Here is a 27969-nt window from a genome sequence, read left to right as displayed (position 1 = left end):
GAATAATCACAATGAAGTATTCCGGAATTCCTATTCTTCTCAAGTTTATCCATAGTTTATTATGGTCCACACAGTCGAATGTCTTTGAATAGTCAATAAAATACAAGTAAACAGCTTTCTGGCATTCTCTGCTTTGAGCCAAGATCTACTTGACAGCAGCGATGACACCCCTTTTCCATGTTCTCTTCTGAGTCTGGACTGGACTTCTGACAGTTCCCTATCAAAGTACTGCTGCAAACATTGTTGGACAATCTTTAGAAAATCGTTCCTTGTGTCTGGATGATGAGATATTGTTCTATAGCTTGAACCTTCTGTTGGGTCACCTTTATTTGCTGTAGGCAAAGATTTGGATCTCTTTCAGTCAGTTGACTGAATGGCTGTCTTCCAAATTTCATATCATAGACTAGTGAGTACGTACTTCTATTGAGTCTTCAGCTTATTGAAACATTTCAGTTAGTGTCCCTTCAATTCCTAAAGCGTTGTTTTTGGCTAATGTATCCACTCTTGTTTGAACATCCTCCTTCAACACCTTTGGTTCTTCCTCACGTGTTATCTTCTGAAATAGTGACTGTCAACTTGTTCTTTTTGGTACAGTGATTTTGTGTATTCTTTCCATCTTTTCATCTTTCATTTTTTTATGTTTCCTGGATCATTCAATAATTTTACCATAGAATCTTTCAAGATCTCAACTTGAGACTTGATTCTTTTTCCTTGAATTTATTCAGTTTCCAGTATGCTGAGTGTTCTTCCCTTTTGATTTTCTAATTTTTGGTCTTGGCGCATTTCACTATAATATTTGACTTTGTCTTCTCAAGCTGCCCTTTGAATTTTTCTATTTAACTCTTTGATTTCTTCCTAGATCGAATTTAAATGGATTATAAGGGAAATCAAATGATTTAACCTAACTACACCTGCAAAAATCCATTTTCCAATGTATCCTGTCTGATAGCAAGGCTAGTCACAATATTTTCTTTAAGACAGATAATTATTTTGGATTGCACTGTACTAGATTAAAATCACTTTAGTCTGCACTCAAGATCTGCCACAACCTGGTCCATAAGTACTTTTGCCAATGTTATCTTCCACTATTTGTACAACAATCAATACCATTTTAATCCTAAGCTTCATTTAAGTTGGATTACCTGTTCTCGAGAAGCAGCGCTGGTGGCATAAGCACGTTACACATCATGCTGCTAACTCGAAGGTCAGCAGTTTGAAACCATCAGCTGTTCCATAGGATAAAGAGGAGACATTCTACTCCTATGAAGAATTACAGTCTCAAAAAGCCCACAAGGGGAGTTCTGCCCTTTCCTGTCCCATCACAATGAAGCAGAGTTGATTGATGGCAGTAAGTCTGAGTTTTTTAAGTTGACCTGTTCTCCAGCGATTCCCGTGTTTTGTGTGTGGCCTGTGCCTGGAATGTTTTTTGATTCTGTCCTCTCTAATCCACCTTGGTGGTGGAGTGGTTACACATTGGACTGCTAACCGCAAGACCAGCAGTTCAAACCCACCAGCTTCTCCTTGGGAAAAAGACTTGGCTTTCTACTCCCATAAAGAGATCAAGTTTTGGAAACCCACGGGGACAGTTTGACTCTGTCCTGTAGGGTCACTATGAGTTAGAATTGACTTGAAGACAGTAAATTTGGTGTTTTGTTCCTTAATACACATTTTCACCCTCCTACCCTCTATCCCAGTCAATGTGTAGTACTATGATGCACTTTTTATACTATGATGACAGCTGCTATAATTCTGGGAACTGCGTCAATGGGGGTTCAAATGTCAGTAGGGTTATTGCTGTTGGAGAAGATTCAGTTAGGTTCCAGATTAAGAGTTGGAAAAGAGGCTGGGTAATCTCCATCCAAAAACTAGCTAAGAATAACCCTATAGATTACAATATAATATTGTCTGATACAGTGTTGGAAGATAATAAGCTGGGTTGGAAGGCAGCAATGGACTCAAACAATGCCTGTGGTCATGAGAACGGTGGTAGATCAGAAGTGCTGGGTAGAGGATCGCTATGAGATAGAACCAACTTGAGGGCAACAACATCCACATCTTCCCCTAATCCAGGCCCCGCAGCACTCAATGCAGGGCCTGACTTCTACAAACCCTATGTGCCTCGCCTACTCACTTACCCAGCCCGCACTGGGTTTCCTTCTCCTCAGAATTGTTATAGTTAACATGGCACTTACTCTTGGTGTCATTTTAAGCACGTGGTGACCTTGTATTATTATTTATCCAGTTGTGTGGTATCACGGAAAAAGCATAACATTTTCATTCAGTAGACATGCTCCTGCATCCTGTCTCCCCCACTTCCTAACCACATGGCCTGGGTTAAATCATTCTAGTTTCCACATATGTAAAATGAAGTTAAAAATAGCACCACTCTACTTCCTTCTCTGCAGTTCTGTAAACATTAAGAGCACATGTCTTCAAATGCTGTAGTACAATAGATATAGTGTTTGTATAGAAGTCACAAACGTTGCTTTTGTTCTCACATGTGCTTCTCACCATTTTTGATTAGAATGCTATGTCAGATTCTGACTCTGATATTGCAAAACTCAAGTTCTCAATATCAAGAATATTTAAAAAATGTGAACTATAAAAGTATTTCACTGAAAATATTAAGCATGTCCATCTGTATCACATATGTATTTATCCTTTCCTCAACTAAAATTAAGAATTAAATTATATAAGTGTAAGCAACTGAAAAGAAAATGTCAATATTTAAAGTAGTAGATTTTTGTAAAATGAGAATTTATTTCTCTCAATGATGATAAAATATAGATAATACTAATGATTAATTAATCTTAAATTGTATCATTGTTACATTGTCCTTGCTCCAAAATGGCTAAGGTAAGCAGATGTGAGAAGGGGAAAAAAAAACACCTGAGTACAAAATAAGTTTTAGATAAGCTTAGCCAAATAGCCAGATCCAGGCGTTTTTATGTTTATTTCTAAAAAATAAAAATAAGAATTACTACCATTGAATCAATTCTGGCTCTTAGACACCTTATAGGACAGAATAGAACTATCCCTATTGGTTTCTAAGACTGTAACTCTTTGAGAATAGAAAGTCTCATCTTATTATCATATGTTTATTCAAAATTTAAAGTTTATTTTTGAAATTTTTAGTTCCTATTTATTCAAAATTCGAAGTTCTTGTTGATTCAAAAATGTTAAGTATGTTAATTAAAAGGACGTAAAGATAAAACATTTAAATAGATCCTTTCCATTCTTGAACTTGAAATTCTCAGTTTCCTTTTTCTTTTCTGAATTTTATAAAGTGAGATTACAAATGATGGGTAGTTAACATCCCCACAGCTTCTGTACCCAGCTGTTCTTTTTTCATTGCAAGGACTTGCTGACATCCACACTAGCAAGAGTGTTAAAATCACTCCCTTCCAGGGTCACCGCAGAAGGGCACCTTGTATGGGTGCAAGTGTTCAGGAAGTGTGCCTTGGCTTGGCTTGATATCACTTGTCTGGCTAACAGCAGAGCCTAGGACCACACAACCAGCAAGAAGTGAAGATTTCCCATTGTACGTATAACAAAGTCAGTGGTCACTTGTAAAAATTTAGGATTGAAACCTGTTCTTGAAAGAAGCCTCATGGCACCCAGTGACAGCCTGCCTCACAATTCCTTTGACACCATAGAGTTAGAGAAAGCCAAAGAAGAACGAGCGCTTGGTCTCCACCGTGTGGAGGAGCAGATAATCTGGGGAGTCGATGCAAATTGAAACACTCAGCTCAGCGTCAGGAAATGACTCACTCACTGGCCTATTACTTGGTGGGAACAAAATTTTGAGTTTATCATGGCAAATAAAGATCCTATTGGTAACTCATTAGTCTAAAGAACACTCAGAATTTGAAAGGCTGCTTACAATTCTTTTTGTCTCCTTATATTTGTCTTCTTGGGTGTCAATGATTTCATAACTGAAGACGAAGTACTGAGCCGACATATAGATGTTGCTGCTGTTGTAAGGTGCTCTTGAGTCGATTTCGATCCAGAGTGACCCTGGGAACAATAGCGCTAAACACTGCCTGGTCCTTCACCGTCTTCACAATTCTGCCTATACTTGAGCCCGTTATTGCGGTCACCGTGTCACTCCATCTCCTTGAGGGTCTTCGAATTGTTCACTGGCCCTCTACTTTACCAAACACAATGTATTTTTCCAGCAACTGATACCTCTGGACAATCTGTCTAATATAAGTAAGATGAGGTTTCGCCATCCTTGCCTCTAAGGGGACTCTGGCCACACTTCTTCCCAGACAGAACAGTTTGTCCTTTTAGCAGCCCATGGGACTGTCAATATTCTTCTCCAGCACCACGATTCAAATGCATCGATTCCTCTACAGTCATCTTTACTCAATGTCCAACTTTCACGTGCATATGAAGCAATTGAAAGTAGCATGGTTTAGGTCAGGCATGCCTTAGTTCTCAAAGTAATCTTATGGTTTTCAATACTCTAAAAAGTATTGAATATTTTATTCAGTGGGTATAGAAAACACTAAGGAGTACTGAGTACTTTAGAGTACTGGAAATCAAGAAACGATGGCTCTCATGCAAACACAGGAGGTTACTGTGAAATACAAAGTATATTCATGAGATTCTCCTTAAAGAATTCTTCCCAAAAGGAATGAAATTTTGAGATAAGTTCTGAAAGTGAGAGATAGAAGTTCCCTAATGCTATGGCTTTATTTTAAAAATGAACCTGTACTGAAATCTGAGGACTAAGTTTGTGGTTTACAGTGAGAGCCTTATATCAGAATTTTAAGATTTAGTCTCCACTGAATTCTTTCTGATCTTTAGTGGTCAATCTAATAAGATTTGCTTTCTGGCAGAATATATTTCAAAAAGCACTGCTACCACTTCCCTAGCCAGTTCTGGACAAGCAGCTTCGCCCACAGCTATTTGTCTGCATGTCATTTGTTGGGATGTGTGGTACTAAGGCTTTCGTAGTCAGGAGTCCCACCCTGACTGTCTTTGTCAGAGAACCTTGAAACATTTGCTTCAGCTTTTCTATCTGCAATAGTGTACATATCCTGTGATAGTTACATAATTTCATGTCAACTTGAAGATATATAAAAGTGTGGGGATGGCCTTTAGCCTGTCAATCAGATCACAGCGTGATGGTAACTCCTTGTGTGAGTGGCCTTCTTATAAAAGAAGCCCCTGGGAAACTCCTCCTCTCTCTCTGCCTTCATCTTCCTGCTGGCAGACCCTGGTTGCTGCCAGATCCTGGGAGATGTGTCCACCGCTATTGGATCCATGGGACTTTGCATCCACTGGCTGGTGATCTTCCTGTATTTCATATCATTGCATGAGACTTTGTGAGTCTGCAGAGGGACTTATGGACTAGTATGAGACTTATGGACTTGGGTTAGACTAGGCTGGGATGTTTTCCTGAGATATAATGACTTCTTGATATAAAGCTCTTTCTTATACATATATGAGTGTCACTGAATGTGTTTCTGTAGTCAGCCCAGCCAAACATATATACCAATCATTATTATTTACTCAATTCTGTAGTACACATCAGCTATGATGAATTCATCTGCTGCCAATCGTGTTTTTTTCAGACAGTTTTATTGTTTTCCGTATCTTATTTCTGAGACCAAGTTTCTGCGAATCCTGGAGCATCATTATGGTCTCATGGTGATGGCTTCCTTTATCCAGATAACGTGTCGTTGTCTTTGTCTCTGTTCCCTTGAAACTTAATAAGTGTGTCTTTGAAAGTTATCTTTGAATTTGGAGTCTCTTTTCTCCCCTAGAACTAAAGTATAATTCTTATGGGGGAAAAAATGGAAGAAATAAAGGCATCTTCCTTATCTATGGCTAAAATGTATGTTTCAAATTTTGTAAATAGGTTAAAGAGCAGTTGAAGTAGAAGTTGATTTCCTGGAAGGGTGATCTCAAAAATCTCTGAGGATTTCTTGACAATAAGAATGATTATGAAGTAAATTAATGAAAGCATAAAGTTATAGCTGGTAGATTCTTAATCTGTTGAACTCTAGGTAAATTAATCATTCAGAGATTAAGCAAAATGGTTGATTTAACCAAGCAATGGTTTGCAAAATGACATGTGTAAAAAGGGAAGACTTACAATTTCCCCCAGATACATATGTGCATATGTAGACATACGGAATCCCATAATATGCATATGTATATCTTCATACTATTATTTGTCTTTAGTACATATTTGGGTGTATATTTAATATGTAAATAGGCTGTTACAAATAATCATTTTGAAATCACAAATTCTGAACACAGTTCATTTAAACAGTAATTCTGTTATAAAAACAATCATACAAACAAACAAACTCAGGGCCACCAAGTGGATTGTGACTCATAGTTGTCCTATTGGGCCAGGTAGAATTGCCCATGTGGATTTCAAAGGTGGTAAATCTCTACAGGAGCAGAAAACTGCATCTTGCTCTCATGGATTGACAGGTAGATTTGAACTATTGCTTGGTTTTGCACTAAGCAGCCCAATAATGTGTAATCCCCTGTGCCACCAGAGCCATTTCTTACTCTGAGTGCAAAGTACTTAAGGCAGCAGTTCTCAACTTGTGGGGGTCAAATGACCCTTTCACAGTGGTCACCTAAGACCACCGGAAAACACAATTTTCCAATGGTCCTAGGAACCAAGACACCACTCATCTATCCGTCTCCAGGCAGGTCAGCCCACATGCAAATATGCCCGCATATGAGTACCCGGCTTGAAGACTGTTACCAATACTACACCATGCTTCAAGACAAAATTTCATTTATTTGTAATTAGAAATAAATATTTCACTATATATAATTATATGTTGTTTTGTGATTAATCACTATGCTTCAATTATATTCAATTTATAACAATGAAAATACATCTTGCCTATCAAATATTTACATTATGGCTCATTACAGTAGCAAACTACAGTTATGAAGTAGCAATGAAAATAATTTTATCGTTGGGGTCACCACAACATGAGGAATTGTATTAAAGGGTTGCGGCATTAGGAAGGTTGAGAACCACTGACTGAAGGTATTACTATGTCTGAGTGAGAAGAATGGGTTAAAATGTAAGAAATATATAAGCCTTGTGCTGTTACAATGAGGTGATTATTAATTAATTTTGTATGTACATATATCATATACAGTCATATATAACACATATACATATTATTTAACCACAACAATGAACACTATTTCAGAGGGTCAATAGCCACAGAATTTCACATGGTAGGTGATAAATCTTTTTCTCCAATGAGGAACACTGCCCAGATTCTCTCTCCATTGTACTTTATTTTATTTCATTTTGTCTTATCTTGTTTGCATGTGTGGCATCTGATTCCCTTCTTCTGCCAGTAATAACACTCACTCTCAATTCAAGTGATTTAGATTAAGTTGGCCTCAATCCCAAGTCCTGGGAAGGTCACATGAGGCAACCCGAAATCAATCAATATATTCACTGCCATTAGCAACAGTGATTGCTTCAGTGATGGACACTTAATCCTATTGGGGACAATGAGCTTCAAGCCCAGAAATTTTCATAAAGTGGTTGATATCAGAAAATATTTCTTTGCGCCATCCTTAAATTATAAGAAGACAAACCGGGAGCTTCTGGGAGATTTTCTCCCTGCAACAGGGAGACCCACCTGGAAATTGCATCTACTTAGGGAATAATCAGAGCCAAGATCAAGACAGCATGAGGTTGTCAGCAACTTTGACAGTAAAACCACAAATAAGAGAAAGGTCCATTTGGAAATGGAAGTTTCTCATATCAACACAATGTAATATGGGTCATCTATTTGAATGCAGCAGACAGAGAGGTGGTTAGAATATTATTACTGATGGGGCTGAGCCCAGAGTACACATATCTTTACAACTCACTGTTATTAAATAGCAGGCAAGATGTAATAAGGAGGAGATTACTTTTTAAAAAGGGGATTGGGGCATAATTAAATAATATTTGCATAGCCTTTTACCTTTACTTTTCACCACAGGCTTTTAGTCTTTGCCAAAGAAATGAAATGACTCAGAGAGGATTTTAATATTTCCCCATCTTCCATCCTGAGACATTACTAACCCAATACAGGGTGTAAGAAAATTTAGTCTTCTGTAAAGAGTCAGGGAGAATTAGGAAGATCATCCTTCCCTAGGTCTTTTCCAACTGTGAGCAGTACTAAAATAGACAGCATGAGCAAAGCTACCATTTGGGTCTTGTCATGTCCTGAGACATGAGAGAGACCAAAGTAAGTGCATCATAGAATTAATGGCTTAGGGCTTAAAGGGGAAAAAAGTGGAAAAGTTAGGAGGAATTTCTTATAGTATTTCTGCTCCATTTCATTGCATAGAAAAATCATAAAAGACATAAGTAGGTGTATTTTTTCACATGACTTTGGTTGTATGTATTCAAAACAGAACTTGGTTAATTTAAACACAGAGAGAATGTTTAGCATACTTGGAGAATGAATGAATTTAAAACCTATACTATGGAAGTTTATAAAACTGTTTCCTAAGAGCTGTCACTAGGTAAATTAATATTGTATTTCCATTCAAGTTACCATATTCTTAGTAGAGAGAATTTGAATAGCCTTGCAGTCATGGTGCTTAGGGAAAAGATCTTGAGCCCATCTTTAGGCATCAAGGATGGTTTCATTGATGACAACTTGTAAACAGAGCAGACATGTTCAAGAAGGAAGAATTGTACATTTAAACATTACAACCTTGCATTGTGTTTGGGAAACCAGGATTTGGTGATAACAGGATGAGTAGCAAAACCAGTTGGTAAGAAAGAACCAATCCTATTGAAAGTTAAAACACCCATGTGTTAATTTTCAACGAAACAAATGAATGCGGAGATTCTGAATCCGGCATCCTTCACTCCAGAAGCATTCTACAATGGACCAACCCCACGCAAGACAAAATAGTGCTTAAAAAGGCAAGGAAAGCAATCTGATTGAGAGTAGCCAAAGGTAGAAAGGCACATTGTATATTAGGGGTTTCATATTAACCTAGGATTGAATAAAGGTAATGGTCCACAACCCAATTATGATTATGTTGATTACAATAATGAACAAATAGACAAGACCGCTAGGATTTAATAGACTCGGGCTGAATTATCCCTCAAGATCACCGGGATCTCCTCGATGTACTCCTATTTTTACCCCAAACCTGCAGATGATTAATTGTATTTATTTTAGAGAAGAATGGAGCAGGGACAGCATGCACATGCACCATTGAGTGCCTGCCAACTGAGTTCTGCTCCACCCTGATTAACTGCTCAAGAATTCAATGAGAGAAAGCATGTAAAGGTGACAGGACCATAGTCGGTTCTCAGCAAATATAATTGTTCTTTCTTTGACTCCATCCTCAATGCAGTAAACAGACATGCTTAGAAGAACAGATATTTGTATTCTGATCTCAAGAATAGTACATTGTTCATTCCATTTTCCATTAACAAATTGTTGGTTATATTTTTGGACAAAATCTTTGGCTTACTCTAGGTCAGTCTTGCAGATATCTAAATAAATGGGGAGCATCTAGCTTCTGGATGCTGAGAAAAACTAAGATCACCCCTTATCTCTTTTGGTTACAGAAACGTGCTATCCATGAGGCAGGCAAAAGGCATCATCCTTCCGTAAATGTGATTTCAATGCATTCACATGCATCTATTGGGAATATGCGTGCAATGAAAGACTGTGACCCTCAGTAAGGACTACTATTCCATGTAAAGAAGAATAAAATTTTCACAAATGGACCAAGAGGTAACGTCATGATTAATGGAGAAAAGGTTGAAGTTGTCAAGGATTCTGTCTTGTGTCATTCCACAATCAATGCTCTTGGAAGCAGCAGTCAAGAGATGAAAAGACACACAGTATTGGGTAAATCTGCTGCACAAGACCTCTTTAGCGTAGTGAAAAGCAAGGATGTTACTTTGAGGACGAGGGTGGGCCTGACCCAAGCCCTGGTATTTTCAATGCCTGTGACAATTTGCATATTGAATGAAGAGCATAGGTGAAGAGCTGATGCATTTGTATTGGGCTATAGAAGAATATTGGAAGTAGCATGGACTGCTCAAAGGACAAAGGGGTGTGTCTTGGAGGACGTGTGCTCAGATTACTCCTTAGGAGAAAGACGGTGAGACTTTATCGCACTTACTTTGAACATGGTGCCAGGAGAGACTAGTCTCTGGAGAAGGGCATCGTGCTTGGTAGAGTCGAGAGGCATCAACAGAGAAGAAGGCTCTCAGTGAGATGGATCGACACAGTGGCTGTAACAGTCTGCTCAAGAAGAGGAACATGGGTCAGGAAGGCTCACAACAGTGCCGGTTTTCCTTCTTGTGCATGTGGTCTCTCTGAGTCAGAACAGCCTCGATGGCACCTAACAAGACTCCACTCATGGATCTAAATCAGTGGCTCTCAACCTTCCTAATGCCGTGACCCTTTCATATAGTTCCTCAGGTTGTGGTGACCCCACCCCCCCAACCACAAAATTATTTTCGTTGCTACTTTATAACTGTAATTTTGCTACTGTTATGAATCGGGCAACCCCTATGAAAGGGTTGTTCAACTTCCAAAGGGGTCACAACCCACAGGTTGAGAACCACTGGTCTAAATCATATATGTATTTTCATCGTTAATGAAATCATTTGAAAACTCAGAGTAGTAGCTTTTTAGCACATGATATGATTGTCCTCAGCTCACATCAGAAGTACCTTGGCTTCTCCCGTCAAATGATTAGTTATGAACAATGCGAGAGAGTTTCTCGGCTATTCCCAAACAAAACGAGACTCACTGCTCTTGAGTGGATTCTGACTTACAAGAGACCCTTTAGGAAAGAGTAGTCTGCCTGAGTTCAGCCTGTATATCTTTACAGGACTAGAAACTACTGGTGGTTTTGAACTGCCAATCTTGTGACTTTCGGCCCATTGCATAACCCACTCTGTCACTAGGGTTTCTTTTAGCTACTAAAGGAACACAAATATGTGTACATGTGCTGCACAGGTTACAATTGGTATGTACCTACATTTTTCTCATATTTTTTGTTTGTTTTTTGGGAAGTGGAAAAAAAAATCAACTCATGAAATTCACAGAGGAAGTTTATAATATGAAGCTGTCCACAAACAAATTCTTTTGTCAACCGGTGCCTGTAAACAAACATTTGCAGCGGTTGAATTTGCTAAATATGTAGTTCATTATTTATACTCAATAAAATCTAATATCAAAGAAAAGGCGACTCCCTAGTGACTATCAGTATGCATACAACATAACATCCCAAATCTTTATATGCAATGCAATTAATTAACAAATGATTGAAAGCCCTAGCTGTCAGTGTGCACTGCTACCACTTTGTTCTGTTGCTTCCTGCCAACATCCCTGAACTGCCAGAGACTGTATCAGACAAACAATAGCAACACTGTTCCTCCGTTGTAGACTCTGGCATCCGCCTCTGAGCCTGCAAAGGAACAAGCAAAAGAAGTCCTTCAACGCACCGTGGATCTGTCCACAAGCATCTTTGTTATGACAAATGGAAGTTTCTATTCATCTTTCCCACTACTGGTGGCAAAGGAAACAGTTTCCAAACTAAATAAAATGAGATAAAATTAGCAACAGAAAGGGTCCCACAGGTTGTGCTGACCAGTCATTTTCAGAGATTTGAATTTCATACACTACCAAGATTTTAAAATGTAAATAAAACGATAGATATCCACACACACACACTTACAGAAGGTAGGTTTTAAATTTTTTCATGGAAAAATTCCATTATATTTTAATTCCATTTTTGAAACTTGTCTTGTGTGCCTGTGTGTTTATAAAATAGTAAGGTCGAAGGACAGATACCGACATGGATTTTTAAAATGAAAATTGTTTTTCTTAAATATGCTATTGCTAGGTTGAAAATAGCAGTTGAGATTCAGTGTAGTTCTCCCTTTCTCTCCTTAGAAATCTTTAAAAGACCCCAGGAGGGACTGGAAACAAACGTATACAACACACTCTCTCTAAAACGAGGAGATAACTGTAGCTCCCAGTTTTCAAATAGGTGGGAAGTTCCAAAAACAACGTAATGTGACAGTGAGTGTGGCAATGACAGATTATAGACTGACAGAGTGCACTTCCCTGGAATCACTTTCTGAGGATCGACCCTGGTCTGCACGTTTGCATACCAACAAAAATGCATGTACTGCGACAGTGCAAACTCCCACAGTGCCAATTCCTTTTAAGAGGGCTTGATAAGCCAGAGTTGAAGGAAGGAGTCTGCCTCCCTGACAGTGAAAGAGAAGAAACTTTAAAAATTATTATTCTGAATAATGCCCCAGTGGTTTTGCTCTATTGGCTGAAGAAAACATATAGACTAAACTATTTTTACCCAAATTTCTAAGTGTAAGAAAAATCTAGATAAATTCTGGTATCTGTTATTCCTCATCCCTTCAAATAAACTAACGAAAAGACATTCTTATTTGCAATCAAGGCAAGCTTAGATCAGAAGAAAATGTAAGAAATCAGAATCAGAAGAAAATATAAGAAATGAGAATACATATGAGATGTATTAGCTCAGGGAACTTATGCCAAATGTTTTATGTCAAGGTATACACTGATATCTGTGTTCAAAATTGTTCAAAATTGAGTTGAATTTTGATTTTCTATGCACACTGTGATTTTTACAAATTTTAATATGTGCATTAAGCTCATTTAATTTTTTTATATGACTGACAGTTTTGTTTCATTTGTACAATATTATTATTCATTTTAAAATTGTACATTCTCTATTTGATTTAATTTCTCTGGTTCAGTATAACTGATATTTTGTTATAATGTTTTGTCTTTTTTAAAGAATATGGCATTTTAATGTGATTCTGTGAAGTTTTATCTATATTGTTTTTCCTTAGATTGTGCAGTTAAATATGTTCAATTTTCATAACATAGACATTATGATGAAGTGCATCATATCATTTTGCAGGGGAAGAGTTTATTTTCTAGTAGATTCCTCACCAAGCACCCGTGGAACAAATATCTCAGATATTTAACCTGTGTGTTACTACTTGTCAAGGGTCTTACATTTGAAGGATGTAAAAATTAATCTCTCATAGTTTTATCTGAGTATTATAAAAACATTCTATCACCTCCTACCTTAAAATATGTCCATGTTTATATTGACATAAAATTATGTACATTAAAATTTACTAAATTCACCCCTTTTTTATCTAATTTAGCAAGTTCTGCCTCACACAATCATGGAGTTACCACCACAATCAAATTCACCCATTCCTGCCATCTACATTTTTAGTTTCCAAAGATTAGGTAATTAAGAGAAAATTAGCACTATTTGAAATAAGTGATCATATCAGATTTTAAAAAATCAGAGAATAATGCCATCATCATATAAATAACTGCCAAATTGTGTTAAGTGTAACTGCCAAGCCGTTGAGAATCATAACCCAGTCAAGCTGATATATAACCTTAACAGTTGACATTACACGTAGCGTTCATCATTTATTACTGCCAGACATGCATCATCAGCACACAAATTAGTTATATAGTAGACTTCTTACTATTCTCCAAAACAAGTAGTATTGTATAACCAAAAAGATGATAAGGCGTAGGCATGTAGAACATTCCTATAGCCCCTCAAAATTTCTACTGCCTCTTTATGATCAATCCATCTTCTTTCTCACCTCAGCTCTTGGCAACCATTGGTCTGTTTTCTGTCCCTAAAATTGTGCTATTTTAAGAATGTCACATAAATGGAATTATGTAGTATGACAGTTACATGATCTCCTGACAACTTGTGGAGGGGTGGAGTCTAGCCTATCAATCAGGTTATAACCAGTAATGCCTTTGTGTGGGTATGGTCTTCTCCTGAGGAATCTGGGCGCTCCTGTCTTCCTCCCTGGAGGTAGGATACGCATTCTCTCCGCGTTGTCTTCCTGCTGACAAGACACATGGAGCTGCACTGATGGAACCAGAACCTTGGATGGAGGAGCCATGTGGAGACCCATGCCAGTGCTCAGATGCTTCCACCGTCACTGGATCCACAAGACTTTCCACCTACTGGTCTATGATCTTCCTGCATTCAGTGTCATTGCAGGTGTTGTGTGAGGCTGAAGAGGAATTTATAGCCTGGTATTGGACATACTGTATAGGCTAATATTGGACTTATTGACTTGATCTCAGCTGGGAAGTTTTCTTAATATACAATTACTCTTTGATATTAAGTTCTCTATTACACACATATGAATGTCTCTGGATTTGTTACTCTAGTTAACCTGGACTAACACATTAGAGTATATGGCCGTTCACTTTGAGTAATACTGTTGAGATTTAGTCACGCTGTATGTATATGCCTGGTCCATGTTGGCTGCTAACAATATGGTCAGCAGGAAGATGGTTGTCTTTCTGTTCCTATAAAGATTTACAGTCTCGGTAATGCACAAGAGTAGTTCTACCCTTTTCTATAGGGTCACTATGAGTAGAAGTCAACTCAATAGCAGTGAATTTGTATTTTGGTTTTGTGTATTTATATTGCTTTGTGTTACTATGTTGAATGAATGCTCTGCAACTTGTATATATAGTAAGAAAAAAAGAACTTTTGCATATACAGTTTTAAAAACACATTTATTATGTCCACTGCTTGGTAATTATGAATAAAGCTGTTGTCAATATTTCATGCTCAGGTTTTATTGAATATATATTTTCAATTCACTTGAGTAAATAATCAGGGATTGTTGGGTTGTATAGGAAATGTATGTTTCATTTAAAATAGAGGCATCTAGTAAGATTTCAAGAACAGTGAGAATCTTGAACTTTTAAAAAAAAAGAAAGAAAATACCATGGCTTGTGTCAGGCACAAAAAAAATATTCTAAAAAAAGAATCTTGAACTTCTTAGTCACACTGGGCTTCCGTTTGCACACTAAACAATTTTTTCTTTCTAAGTTTGAAGAGGCTAATTGTACCCTCTTGAAAAGGCTGCAATGACCTCGACTTTCAACTGACCTTGAAAAGGGCAACTATTTTTCCTTCAATCTGACCCCAAACAATTGTTACCGTTACCTGCATAACTAGGAACACGACTCAGCAAAACTCAGACTACTATAAAGTCTGATCAGTTTTTATAAAATTTGAGCAATCTTTTTTACTCAAAATGGAAATATTTTAAGCATTGTTTTAAGAAACAAGATTTTGCTCATTTACATTAGCTTAAACCTGAGGAATTTTTGTGGAATAAATGCTAATTGTGTTAGACCAGGAAGAATAAAAAAACCGCTGGATTTGACTAAATTTATTGAAAAGGGTATATATACTTAACAGTGTTTCTGGACTTCATGCATTAACTCCTTAGGTTAAATTGGGTTGTAATTATTTGAGGTGCCAGAACTAAAAATGTAGAGAAAATATGTCTACTAGGCAGAATAATGGATCCTCCAAATATAAACAACAAAATTAAAGTCATTCTAATTCATACCAATCTCATGTGTGCAGAGTAGAACTATCTTCCACAGAGTTTTCCAGGCTAGGTATTTCTTTTTTTAAAAAATTTTACTTTATTGGGGGCTCTTACAACTCTTATCACAATCTACACATATACCCATTGTGTCAGACACATCTGTACGTATGCTGTCATCATCTTTTCCAAAACATTTTCTTTCTACTTGAACCCTTGGTATCAGCTCCTCATTTTTTATCTCTCTGCCCCACTCTCCCTCCCCCATGTCCCCCTTATAATTTATAAAATATTTTTTTCATGTCTTACACCAACCACTGTTTTCTTTCACCCACTTTTCTGGTGTCCATCCCCCTGAAAGGGGGGCTATATGTCAATTATTTTGATCAGTTCCCTCTTACTCCCCCACCCCACTTCCCTTACCTTCCTACTATTGCTGCTCACTTTATTGGTCTTGAAGGGCTTATCTATTCTGGATTTCCTGTCTTGTGAGTTCTGGTCTAGTCTTATTTGTAAGATAGAATTGGGGTCTTTAGAGTGGGGTGGGGAGGGGAGAGGAAGCATTAAAGAGCTAGAAGGAGGTTGTGTGTTTCCTTGGTGCTACACTGCACCCTAAATGGCTCTTCTTTTCCTTGTGGCCCTTCTGACAGGGGGTGTCCAATTGACTACTGATGAGCTTTGGGTCTCCACTCTGCCCTCCCCCACACTGATATGATTTTTGTTTGGGTCTTTGATGCCTGATAGCTAGGTATTTCTTTAAAGGTCACTCTGGCTGGGTTCAAACCAGCAACAATTGAATAAAGAGGAATAAATATGCTGTGTACTACATACAGATATATGAAGAAGGAAATCAATTTCACTTTTAAAGAAAAGCTAAACCTTACATACACTGAAATATCATGTTTCATCTTCTACTTAAGCCACAATCAAGAAATAAAATAACATTAAGATGAAAGAAACAGTAACAATCAAGATTTTACTCATAAAATCATAAGAAAGTAAGGCAACAAACAAGTGACAAACTGGAGGATACAGTATATCTCAAAGACCTAAAACAAGACTCATTTCTCTAATAAAGAACACCTACAAATCAGGAAAAAATTATGTCAACAGGAAAAAGGCAAAAGATATCAAAAAACAATTCATTATTTTTAATGGCTCAGGCAATGTAATAATTTCCTACGGATGCTTTAATAATTTACCACAGCATTAGTGTCTTAAACAATGTAAATCTGCTGTTTCACAGTTCTGTAGACCAGGACTCAGCTGGCCCTCAGTTAATTGTCTTGCATGACAATGACCAAGATATCATTGGGGCCTTGAAATTTCTAAATATGAATGAATCTGTTTTCAAACGCATTTAAGTTTTTTGTCAGAGTTCAGTCTCATGTGTTTTTAGGACATAAGGCCCTATTTCTAAGCAGTTTGTCATCTGGAGATGTTACTCACTTTTTAAAGCCCCAATCCAAAGCCAAACACACATCTATAGAGGGGATTCTGACTCTTAGTTACCCTACATAAGGATTCCTAGGTTTAAATTTTATAGGAGCAGATAGCCTCATCGTTCTCCCAGGGAACAATGATGAGTTTGAACCTCTAACCTTGAGGTTAGCAGTCCACCCCTACCCAACGTTGCCATGAGAGCTCCTTCAGGATATAGAGGCAACCTCTATTAATGGACTCATCACCTAATCCTCCATGTCCAAGGCCAGCACGAAGCAGTCAAGTTCTTCTTACACTTTTTTTGACTCTCGCTGGCCACCTTTAGCTTGATTTTCGTACATTCTTCTTTTGCTGCATCTCTCTAATGCACTTTTGGCTTCTCTATTCAGCATTTAAGGACTCTTGTGATTATATTTAGCCTCCTTAATAATCCAGGATGTTATTCCTAGTTCTTAAGGTCATCAGACTTGTAACTTTAATTACCATATGTACTCGTGTATAAGCAGTTTTTCAGCACATTTTTAATACAATTTTTTTGTGGTAAAATTAAGTGCCTCGGCTGATATTTGGGTTGGCTTATACTCGAGTATATATGGTATATCTAGAAAACCACAACTGTGCCTGGATTAGTGTCTGATTAAATACCTGGGGGAAAACTTTCAGGAAAATATCTTTAGATTTCTGTCTACCATATCAAACTCAAAATACTCACTGTCATCCAAATTCAATGCTTAGTGCCCCTAGAGGACAGAGTATAACTGCCTGGAGACTTTAAATATTTAGGGGAGCAGACAACCCTATATTTCTGTCTCAGAGTGACTGGGGTGTTCAAACCATACCTACCATGTCAAACATTAAAAAATATTTTAATGAATTTCTTGTTTTTTAATAAAGTAAAAGATAATGAACTTTTTATACAAACTTTTTGAAGTTCGGGGGGGGGGTGTTTGCTTGTATTGACGTACTATATCTATCTTGGTTATTTTGTGCTGCTAAAACAAATGCCAGAAGTAGATGGCATTAACAAATAGAAACGTATTCTTTCACAATAAGGTAGACGTCTAAATTCAGGGTGCTATCTCTAAGGAGGGCTAACTTTCTGTGTCACCTCTAGAGGAATATATATGCAGATATATATATATATATTTGTCTTCTTCCAGCACCTGTGGGCCCAGAGCTCCTTGGAGACCTCCATGAGTCTTGGCATCAATCACCCTCTGAGTCTCAGAGATTCTCAATGCAGAGGTACCAGGTTCGAAAAACCTGCTCTGTGCCTGTTTTTCTTTCTCGATGGTACTCAAGTCTCTCTCTATCTCTGCTCAATTCTCTCTTTAAAAAAATGTCTGATAAGATAAAGATGATGCAGACTATGGCCTGCTAAAATGTGTTACACCCCACTCAAATCCCTTTACAACTGAGCGGGTGATCACATCCTATCTCATAATGGAAAATGATTACATCACCAAAAAATTGCCAAATTGGATCGTGATCATTGCCAAGCCACTGAAAATCATGGTTCATATCATTAGTTGTTACAAGGTGCCACGGAGTCACGTCAACCTTACGTACAGCAGAATGACTACTCCATCCCGTGCCATCTTCACAGGTGTCATGCTCGAGCCACTGAGGCATTCAGCTCGTTGAAGGCCTTCCTCTTCTTTGCTGACCCCCTCCTTCACCAAGCATGCTGTCCTCTTGCAGGGACTGATATTTCCAGATAGTATGTCGAAAGTATGTGACACAAAGTATGGTGGTCCTTGCCTCTAAGGAGCACTCTGGCCTTGTTTCTTCCAAGACTTCTCCGTTTGTCCTTTCAGTTCATGGCACTTTCCATATTTTTTGCCAGAACGATAATTCACATGCATTGAAGTTCTTGTTTCTTCCTTATTCAACGTCCAACTTTCACATGCATCTATAGTAACTGAAAATAGCATGGCTTGCGTCAGGCTCACTTTAGTTCTCCAAGTAACATCCTTGGTTTTCATCACCGTAAAGAAATTATGAGCAGCAGATTTACCCAATGTAATCCATCCTCCAGTGTCTTGACTGATTGTGGATCCAAGCAAGAGGAAACCCTTTCACAACACCAATCTCTCTGAGGTTACATATTGATCCAGTTGTGAAGGCTTTTCTATTTGTTTTTTACATTAACCCATTTTTATAGCTGCAACCCTTGATATTCATCACTTTTCACTTCAAAAAGCAAGGTTGTGTCATCTGCATATTTTATGTTAATAAGTCTTTCTCCAATCTTGATGCTTCATTCTTCATAAAATTCTGCTATTCTGATTATTGGTTCAACACACAGATTGAGAAAGAATGGTGAGAGGATACAATCATGACATACACCTTTCTGATTTTAAACCATGAAGTATTATTTCCTTATTTCTGTTCAGAACAAATGACATATGGATTTTAATTACCTGATCATTATGTAAAGAGCTGTACTTGCTTGAAACCCTCCATGAAACAGGTAGAAATACTGAAATTCTGTAATCTGTAGAATCAATTGTTAACAAAGACTGGAGAATTGTTGGGTTAGAAATGGATAGAAGGTGAATCAGAGAAAGGAAGCAATAAGTGTATGGTAGAATGAATATTCTTTCAAATTAAACAGAGTTGGTTGAATTCCAATTCTGCCATGTAACAGAGGTTAGAAAAAGGGCAAGTGAACTTTAGTGAGAAGCCAGTTTCCTCCCTTACAAAATGCAGGTAATGGTGTCCCCATCAGAGGGCTCTTACAAAGAACAAATGTGACAATAAATGCAAATTACTTCACAGTGCTGGACACCTAGCACGCACTTAATAAATGATGCCCATTATATTATTATTATAGTCAAGTTTGAGTCATGACACTGGAGGGAGCTTATGGCTGATCATTCAATTTTCTCACCAGTGAAATTGCTCATGTCCTTAACCTCCAGAAGTGCCTAATTCAGGACTATGTGCTCAACAATTAATTATAGACTATATTGTATTAGCTAATGTTTCTTTCCATTTTCAGTTGTTTCATAGATTCATGGGAATTTTTTTCATTTTTCATTCTTTTCATTAAGGGAAAGAACATGTAAAATAAGAAAACTAGAGAAAAAAAAAACCCTTTTCTTCCATTTCTAAATTAAAGGATACATTTTCTTCCATGGTATAACATTTATCTTTTATTATAAAGTCTATCAGGATATCTATAGCAATGATAGGTTCTATGTAGTTTTGGACGAATATCAAAATGGACCTGACAGCCTGGGAAACTTGCCAGAGTTTTATCAATGCAGAAGCCTGAGGCATGGGAATGAAATCATAATTTTGTTCAAAATTTGGTTACTATTTTATTACATACTTAGATATAAGAATGAATTTAATTTCTTAGCAATATTCGCATCCTTGTTTCATGATTGACATTACTAAGCCCAATACTCAGGACAGTTTCAAGTTTCCAAGGACTTTGATTCTCCCAAGAAAAAATATTCCTACCACTAATGACAAACTGCTCTAGAAACAATCAATAATCAATTTCTCTTCTCTTCAGTTAGATGATGGATGAACCTATAGGCAATATTTTAAAGTTATAACGTAAGATAATTTTAGCATCGAATAATATATGACTGGATTTTTAAAAAGCAGTTGCATTCTTACAAAGACTAGCCAACGAAAATCTTATGGATCACCTTCAGAATATTGTACAGTGAAGGTCGGGAAACAAGCGCCCTAAGTTGCCAGTCTCGCTACATGAGCAGTGGCTTCAACATGAGCCACTCTCTACATGAGCAGTGGCTTCAACAATGGACTCCAGCACACCTGTACTCTTGAAACTTTAGAATGTTAGTAATAAGAACTATATTTCAAAAAAGTCCTGAGTTCTTCAAATTTTTTGAAAAATAAAAAACAAAGTGAGAACCCAAATCAACTCTATGTCATCAAGTTGACTCCAACTCATAGAGCCCTAAAGGCAGAGCAGAACTACAAGTGTTTGAGACTGTAACTCCAGGCAAAGCATCTCATTCTGTCATCCATTGCGTTGCTGTGAAATGGAGTTCACAAGAATGCAGTGAACAATTACAAGAAGACAAGGCCATAATCTCATCACTATTGAGTCAGTCCACCACCACAGAGTCCTACAAACTAAAATGCACCACTGAGCTCCCTAGTACCATTGAGTAGGTTCAAACCACCTGAGCTTTCAGTTAGCTGTTTTCATTGTTAGTTACAACCCATAGTCAGTTATTTCCAACACGTAGCAACCTCTGCACAACAGAACAAAATATGATCCAGTCTTGCACAATTCTCAAAACTGTTCTTACCCTTGAGCCCAATGTTGCAGCCACTGTGCCAGTCCATTTCATTGAGGGCCTTCCCCCTTTTCGCGGCTCCCCTACTCTACCAAATATGATATGCGGCTTAGGACAACATGCCTGAATTAGATAGGATAAAGTGTCGCTATCCTTGCCTCGAAGGCCTTATTTCTAAGACAGATTTATTTGTCTTTTTATCAGTCCGTGGTACTTTCAATATTCTTCTCCAGCAACACAATTCAAATCCACTGAATGTTCTTAGGTCTTCTTTATTCGGTGTTCAACTTTCACATGCATATAGGGAATTGAAAATACCAGGGCTTGGTTCAAGCACATCTTTGGTTAGCAGTCAAGCCCAAACCACTTTTTTATACTCAGAGCACCACTACCAAACACTATAGTAGCCTCTGTCAGCTTGCTTAGTTCTCTGGGATCCTGATGACACCGTTGGTCACCCACTGGGCTGCCAACCACTAGTCAGCAGTTTGAATCCACCAGTTGCTCTGAGGGAGGAAGATGAAGCTTTCTGCTTCCATCAATATGTATAGCCTCAGACACCCAAGGAAGTAGTTTTATTCTGCCCTACAGGGTCTCTAGGAATTGCAGTTAACTCCACTGTAAGGAGTTTACTTGTCTGTCTCAGTCTCTTCTGCACCCTCCCCTGGCAGGCACTTCCTATAGCCACACTGGCTTTGAATATGCCCCATGTTCCTGCCCATCTGCCTTTGCCACACCTCTGCTTGCAAGGATTCGGTTGAGAACGCCAAATCTCAACTCAAAGTTTTCTCCTCAGAGATTCCTACTTTGATCATTCTATCTACATGTAATCCTCCTACCCCAACTATTCATTTGGAATTACTGTTATATTTTACTTTATAGAGAACACCATCTGACATTATCTTATTTATTTGATTGTTAGTTTATTTCCTCTCTTTCTAATTCATGAGAGTGATAAAAATGCCTATTCTGATCACTGCTGAACCCCCAGAGCCTTAGAAGTGTGCCTGGTATATAACAGATTCTCAAAATGTATTTGAATAAATTACAAGGGATTTGAGTTCTTATTCTTTGTGGTCTTCTATATATTAAAATTACGCAACTAGCTGTTTAGCCAAAAAACACCTACTCCGGAATTCGGCCACGGAGCTCAGACTTCACCTGTGCTACTTGCTGACTGCAACTATTTCTCATTATAACCACCTATCTGACGGTGCCTACATCAAGACATCATTGAAAGGGTTATAAGCAATAATAAATGTAAAGTACTCATACAGTGAGTGCTCAATAAATATTAGCTATGCTTATCTCTTTTATGTTCAGTAAATGTCATTTTACAAAAATGCATTTTAACCAGAGCTAAGCAGGGAAGATATGTTGGAATACATAATATTGAAGCAAAAGACTAAATAGAGGTTAGCAGTTGCCATTGAATCCACTCCAATTCATGGTAACACCACGTTTCAGAGTAGAAATGTGTTCCATAGAGCTTTCAATGGCTGATGTTTTAGACATAGATCATCAAGCTATGCTTCAGAGGCATTTGTAAATCAACTTGAAACTAAACTTTCTGTTAACAGTCATCGTGCAAGAACTCCAAAAGTTTAGATCAGAAAAGAAGTACATAGACAGAATGGTTATCTCCTCCCCTCTTCCAATAAAAGGTATGGGAATTTTTCATAGTTCCTAAGATGATAAGGGTGGAATCAATAGGCAATTTTAGGAATGAAGATTCTTTTATGCGATGAGAAGTCATGTAGTTTCTATGCAAATGAGTATTCATATATTATCTGCATGTTGAAAACATCAATACAAACAGTTAGAATTCTTGGTAGCTAACCAAAATGTTGAAGGTTTGAGACTACCAAGAGGCACCTTAGAAAAAAAGGATTGATAATCTACTTTAAAAAATCAGCCTTTGAAAATACCCCTGACACACACAGCTCTCTGACACTGCACATGGGGCCATCATGAATTGGAATCACCTTGGTGACAACTGATCACTGGTTGACTGTCTTGAGGAAGACAGATTGGTAAGCTGATATCAATAGTATGTGGTAAAAAAAAACAATTAGGAGAGATATATTGAAAGAAAAAAGTAAATTGATTCAACATTTTCAGTACCAAAGCATCAGACATTAGCTTAAGGTCTATAGATCATTAAAGGCCTTCAATTAAATACCTATGCTACTAAAAGAACCACTTAGAAAAAAAATAATAATTCAAGAAATCCATGGATATTTACCAATTGTTAGATGTGAACAAAAGAATTGTAACAATCATTAATTTCAGAAAGCAAGTATGGGAAAGTGTCATATTAAGTAACTGACCTCTCAAAAAATTTTAACTTCTCTAAAATATGTGTTTTGATGGATATTCTTTCCTAATTGTAAAATAGAATTGAGTCTTAAACTTATTTCTTTAAAATTTGTACACAAATAAAGTGCCACCAGTTACATAAATTGAATATATATTCTCCATCTCTAAGAAATAGAATGACAGTTTATTTCAATAAACATATATTCAGTACTGTCTGTGTGCCAGCCACTATGATATGAAGCTGCAGTACAGAGATGAAAGACGTGCCTCTACTCAACAATTTAGCAACATATCTTCATCCTGACAATGGTTTGTTATATTAAACTAAAACTGGTTTAAAATGTTGGCTAACTATTGTCAGAGAGATATTTTTATAACAATTATGATAAAAATAAATCATTGCATATGTTGTGCTTTCTCTAATACTTACATGAGTAAAACAAAATATATTTAGATCAAATGTCCTGTGCTTTATGAAAATAGGCACTGTATCAAAATTTAGCTCATTGCCAAGTGTATGGCAAAAATACCTTAAGTTAATGAATGGCAATAAAGAAATACTTTATTCTCTATGTGGGAGTAGAATTTGAAAAGTCTGCTTCTAGTAGGGACCAAGCTACCATTAAATTCAAAATTAGATATTTTATACACACTATGTAATTAGTAAGAATTCCCTTTACTTTTTTTCCATATAAAATTGACCTTTTATTCCTTTCAGTCCAAAACTCAAGGGTCTTATTCAAGAGTTAATTAACATAATAAGCCATTACAAAACTTTTTATTTTCTTTTGAGAGAAATAGTTTGCTGATCTGTTTTCCTAAACACCTCTATATCAGAAATAGCTTCTATCTGGAAAAAAATATCAGGTTTAAAATTTCATAAAATTTTACTTCTCCAAAATCTGTTATTTAATTCAGTTCAATTGCAAGATTATTTACTTTTATCTACTATACATTAGACTGGGGCCACTACTGGGTCAATGGTAGAGTTCTCCTGTTCTACGTGGAAAATATGGTGTGGCAGTCAATCTGGTGTCAATTCAAGGATTAAGAGTGTAGGGGTGAAGTCCAGGATGGCAATCTGGAGATAGCCAATGAGACTTCTGTGTGGGCATGGCTTTCTCTGGAGAATTCTGGGAGATCTAATAATTCCTTCTTGGAGGCAGGAGAGAATCTCTCTCTCTGCTACTCCCTGGGAGACATAGCAGAAAAAAGCCATATGGAGGCAACCATACCTCGGAAGCCAGAGAAGCCACAGAGAGACCCCTGCCAGTGCTGAGATGTTTCCAATGACACTGGATCTAAAGAATTTCTACCCACTGGCCTGTGATCTTCTGCATTCGGTGTCATTGCATGTGTTTCATGAGTCTGAAGAAGTCTGAAGACCTTATAGATTGATATTGGAAATATGGGCTACTATAGGACTTATGGACTTGATATGGACTGGCCTGGGATGTTCTCTCAATGTTCTTATACACATATGTGTGTCCACGGATTTGTTTCTCTAGTCTACCCAGACTAATACATATGGGTTCCGTTTGTGTCCACCACAGCGTATGAATAGCCATTGCCTAGCTTGAAGAGGAGGGTTGTGTGTTACGATGCCAAGCAGGTTTACGTCAAGCTTCTAACCAAGACAAACTAGGAAGAAAGGCTGGCGATCTATTTCTGCAAACCAGCCGATGATGCAAACTCCCACACAGTGTTTACTTCAAGGTGCATGGGTTTGCCAGGAGACAGAGAATGACCCAATGCCATCTGACAACAATGTGCGTTGGCGGCTTGCTGCCTTGTGGGAAACAAAACTTTGTCAAGCAATTTTTGTCCAAATATTTCACAATTTAGTTGGGTAGAAAGAAATGTCAACAAGCAATAGAGTATGGGGTAATTCGTGTTATGATGGAGTGGAACAAAGGATTCCATTAGAGCCAGGAAAATCATCGAGAGCAGAGGGAAGACAGACTTCATGCAGAGGCAGCAATCTGGCAAGGGTCTTATATAATAATTGGGAAAATGGTTAAGCCTCTTCCAAGGAGAGGGGACAAGTGAGAAAAGAATGTTGAGTGTTGGTGACGTATAAAATGTAAGTAAGAGTTGTGTGGCTTTTAGGAATTGGAGCTATCATTTTGGCAGTGAGCAACATGCTACACCATCAGACCAAATTACATCAGCAAAGTAGTAAGTGCAAATAGACAAAGAAATGTCCAGTGACTACATCCAAGGCAGCCCTTCAACATGTAGAGCTTGCTGTGGGTAAGAGAAAAGGAAGGAAGCCCAGAGAAGTGTGTCTCCCACATCAAGTGAATTTTTTTCCCCTTTTTTTTAAAGGAGAAGAAAATAATCACATGTGATCCACACTTGACATTCAACCTTAGGTTAGCAATGGAGATATGGTTAGTAACAGCGCTATAATAATTTGCCTACAATTTGCTTGACGTAAAGGCTTGGATAAAATGAGCAAAAGGGGAAGGGATGAGCACAGGGAATGCAGGCATAGATGAATGATGAAGACGTTTTGCTGGAAACGAACAGTGGAGTGGCATTCAATAGGGAGCAGGTGCAGGCACAAACAGCAGCCCCCACACCCGCCAAATGGTCTACCAACTCTAAAAGCCACACTCTCTTTTGCACCTACATGTTTATATTTATATGTAATGTCACCTGGGAGGATTTTACCATAATAAACACACACCTACACAAAAATTAAGAACAAACAACTGAACAAGCCTGTATTTTGAAATCACAACTATGCATGTATAGTTTAATTGGCTTTCTGGTGTCAGATTATGTTTTTAGCAGATATAAAATCATATATTTTTGGTTTGGAATATGATTTCCAATATTTTCCTCTTAAAAAGTATTGGAAGAAAAACATCCTCAAACGTCTTTGTTATCTTAAGTGGAGAAAATAGCTCTGCTCTCTCAAACAAACTCACTGCCCTCGAGTTGATGCTGACTCATAGTGACCCCTTAGGACAGGGTAGAATTGCCTGAGACAGTAATGGTGGGAGAAGAAAGCTCATCTTTCTCCCTTGAACAGGCTAGTAGCTTCAAACTGCTGACCTTGCAAATCACAGCCCAACTAGAACCCTGACTATATTCAAATTCACTTCTTTTATATTCAGAGTGCCTATCATCCATTCATTATTTGCGTTGCAGTTTATCTCCATTAACTTCTGAATTTAAATGGTTACTAAAGTAACTATTTTTAGGTTTATATTCACTATTTTTATATAACTTTCAAGAATTGTTATCATTCTTTATAGCTTTGTAACACAAAATAAACACACTGCCACCCAGCTCATAGCAACCCTTTATGTCTGAGAAGAACTGTTCCTAGAGGTTCCTGAGACTAAATATTTATGGAAGCAAACTGCTGATTTTTCTCTAACGGGTCACAATGAGTGTGAAGTGCCGACCTTGGAGTTAGTAGGTCAGTGCTAACCCACTCTGCCACTCGTTCCTTCAGTTGTGCAGAGTTCTAATTAAGTACAAAGTATGTTTTAATCAATGTATTCTCCTCTTTTTAAAAAAATCATTTTATTGGGGGTTCTTACAGGTCTTATAACATTCCATGCATCCATTTATCAAGCATATTTGTCCATATGTTGCCATCATCATTTTTAAACATTTACTTTCTATTTGAACCCTTGGTATCAGCTCCTATTTTTCCCCTCCCTCCCGACATCCCACATCTCACCCTCATGACACCTTTGATAAATTACAAATTATTATTGTTTTCATTTATTATACCAACCGCAGTCTGCCTTCACCTACTTTCTGTTGTTTATCCCCCTGGAGGGATGGGGATTATGCATTGATCATTGTGATTGGTTCCTGATTCTTCACTTCCTTCCACTCCTTCCCCCTATCCTCCTGGTATCTCTATTCCCATTTCTCTTCCTAAGGGGTGTATTTAACCTGGATTCTGTGTATCATGAGCTCTTCTCTACCAGTATACATGCTCCAGTCTAGCCAGAACTGAAAGACAGTTCTGCAGTCCTGAGAGTGTGTGGGGGTTGGGGAGGGGGTGGGGGAAAGCCTCACAGAAGCAGAGAATAATTGTGTGCTTCATTGGTGCTACACTGCACCCTGGTTGACTCATCCCTTCTTTGTGACCCTTCTGTGAGGGGTCTCCATATCTATTGTCTATAGATATGGCATTGGGTCTCCATTCCAACAGCCCTCATTCTCAACAATATGTTTTTTGGTTTTTGAATTTGAGTCTTCTGGTGCTTGTTACCTGATTCTGTCGACACCTCATGATTGCACAGGCTGATGTGCATCTTCCACGTGGACTTGTTGCTTTTCTGATAGAGGCCACTTGTTTAAGTTCAAGCCTTTAAGACCCCAAATGCTATATGATAGCCAGGCACCATCACCTTTCTTCACCACATTTGCTTATACACCCATTTTGTCTTCAGCAATCATGTCAGGAGGGTGAGCATCACAGAATGCCAGATTTTTAGTTCAAAGTGTTCTTGCATTGAG

This window comes from Echinops telfairi, unplaced genomic scaffold (assembly GCF_000313985.2).
Source record: "Echinops telfairi isolate 266 unplaced genomic scaffold, ASM31398v2 ScPeMD7_2;HRSCAF=8, whole genome shotgun sequence".
Lineage (NCBI taxonomy): Eukaryota > Metazoa > Chordata > Mammalia > Afrosoricida > Tenrecidae > Echinops > Echinops telfairi.
This window is presented reverse-complemented; position numbering follows the sequence as displayed.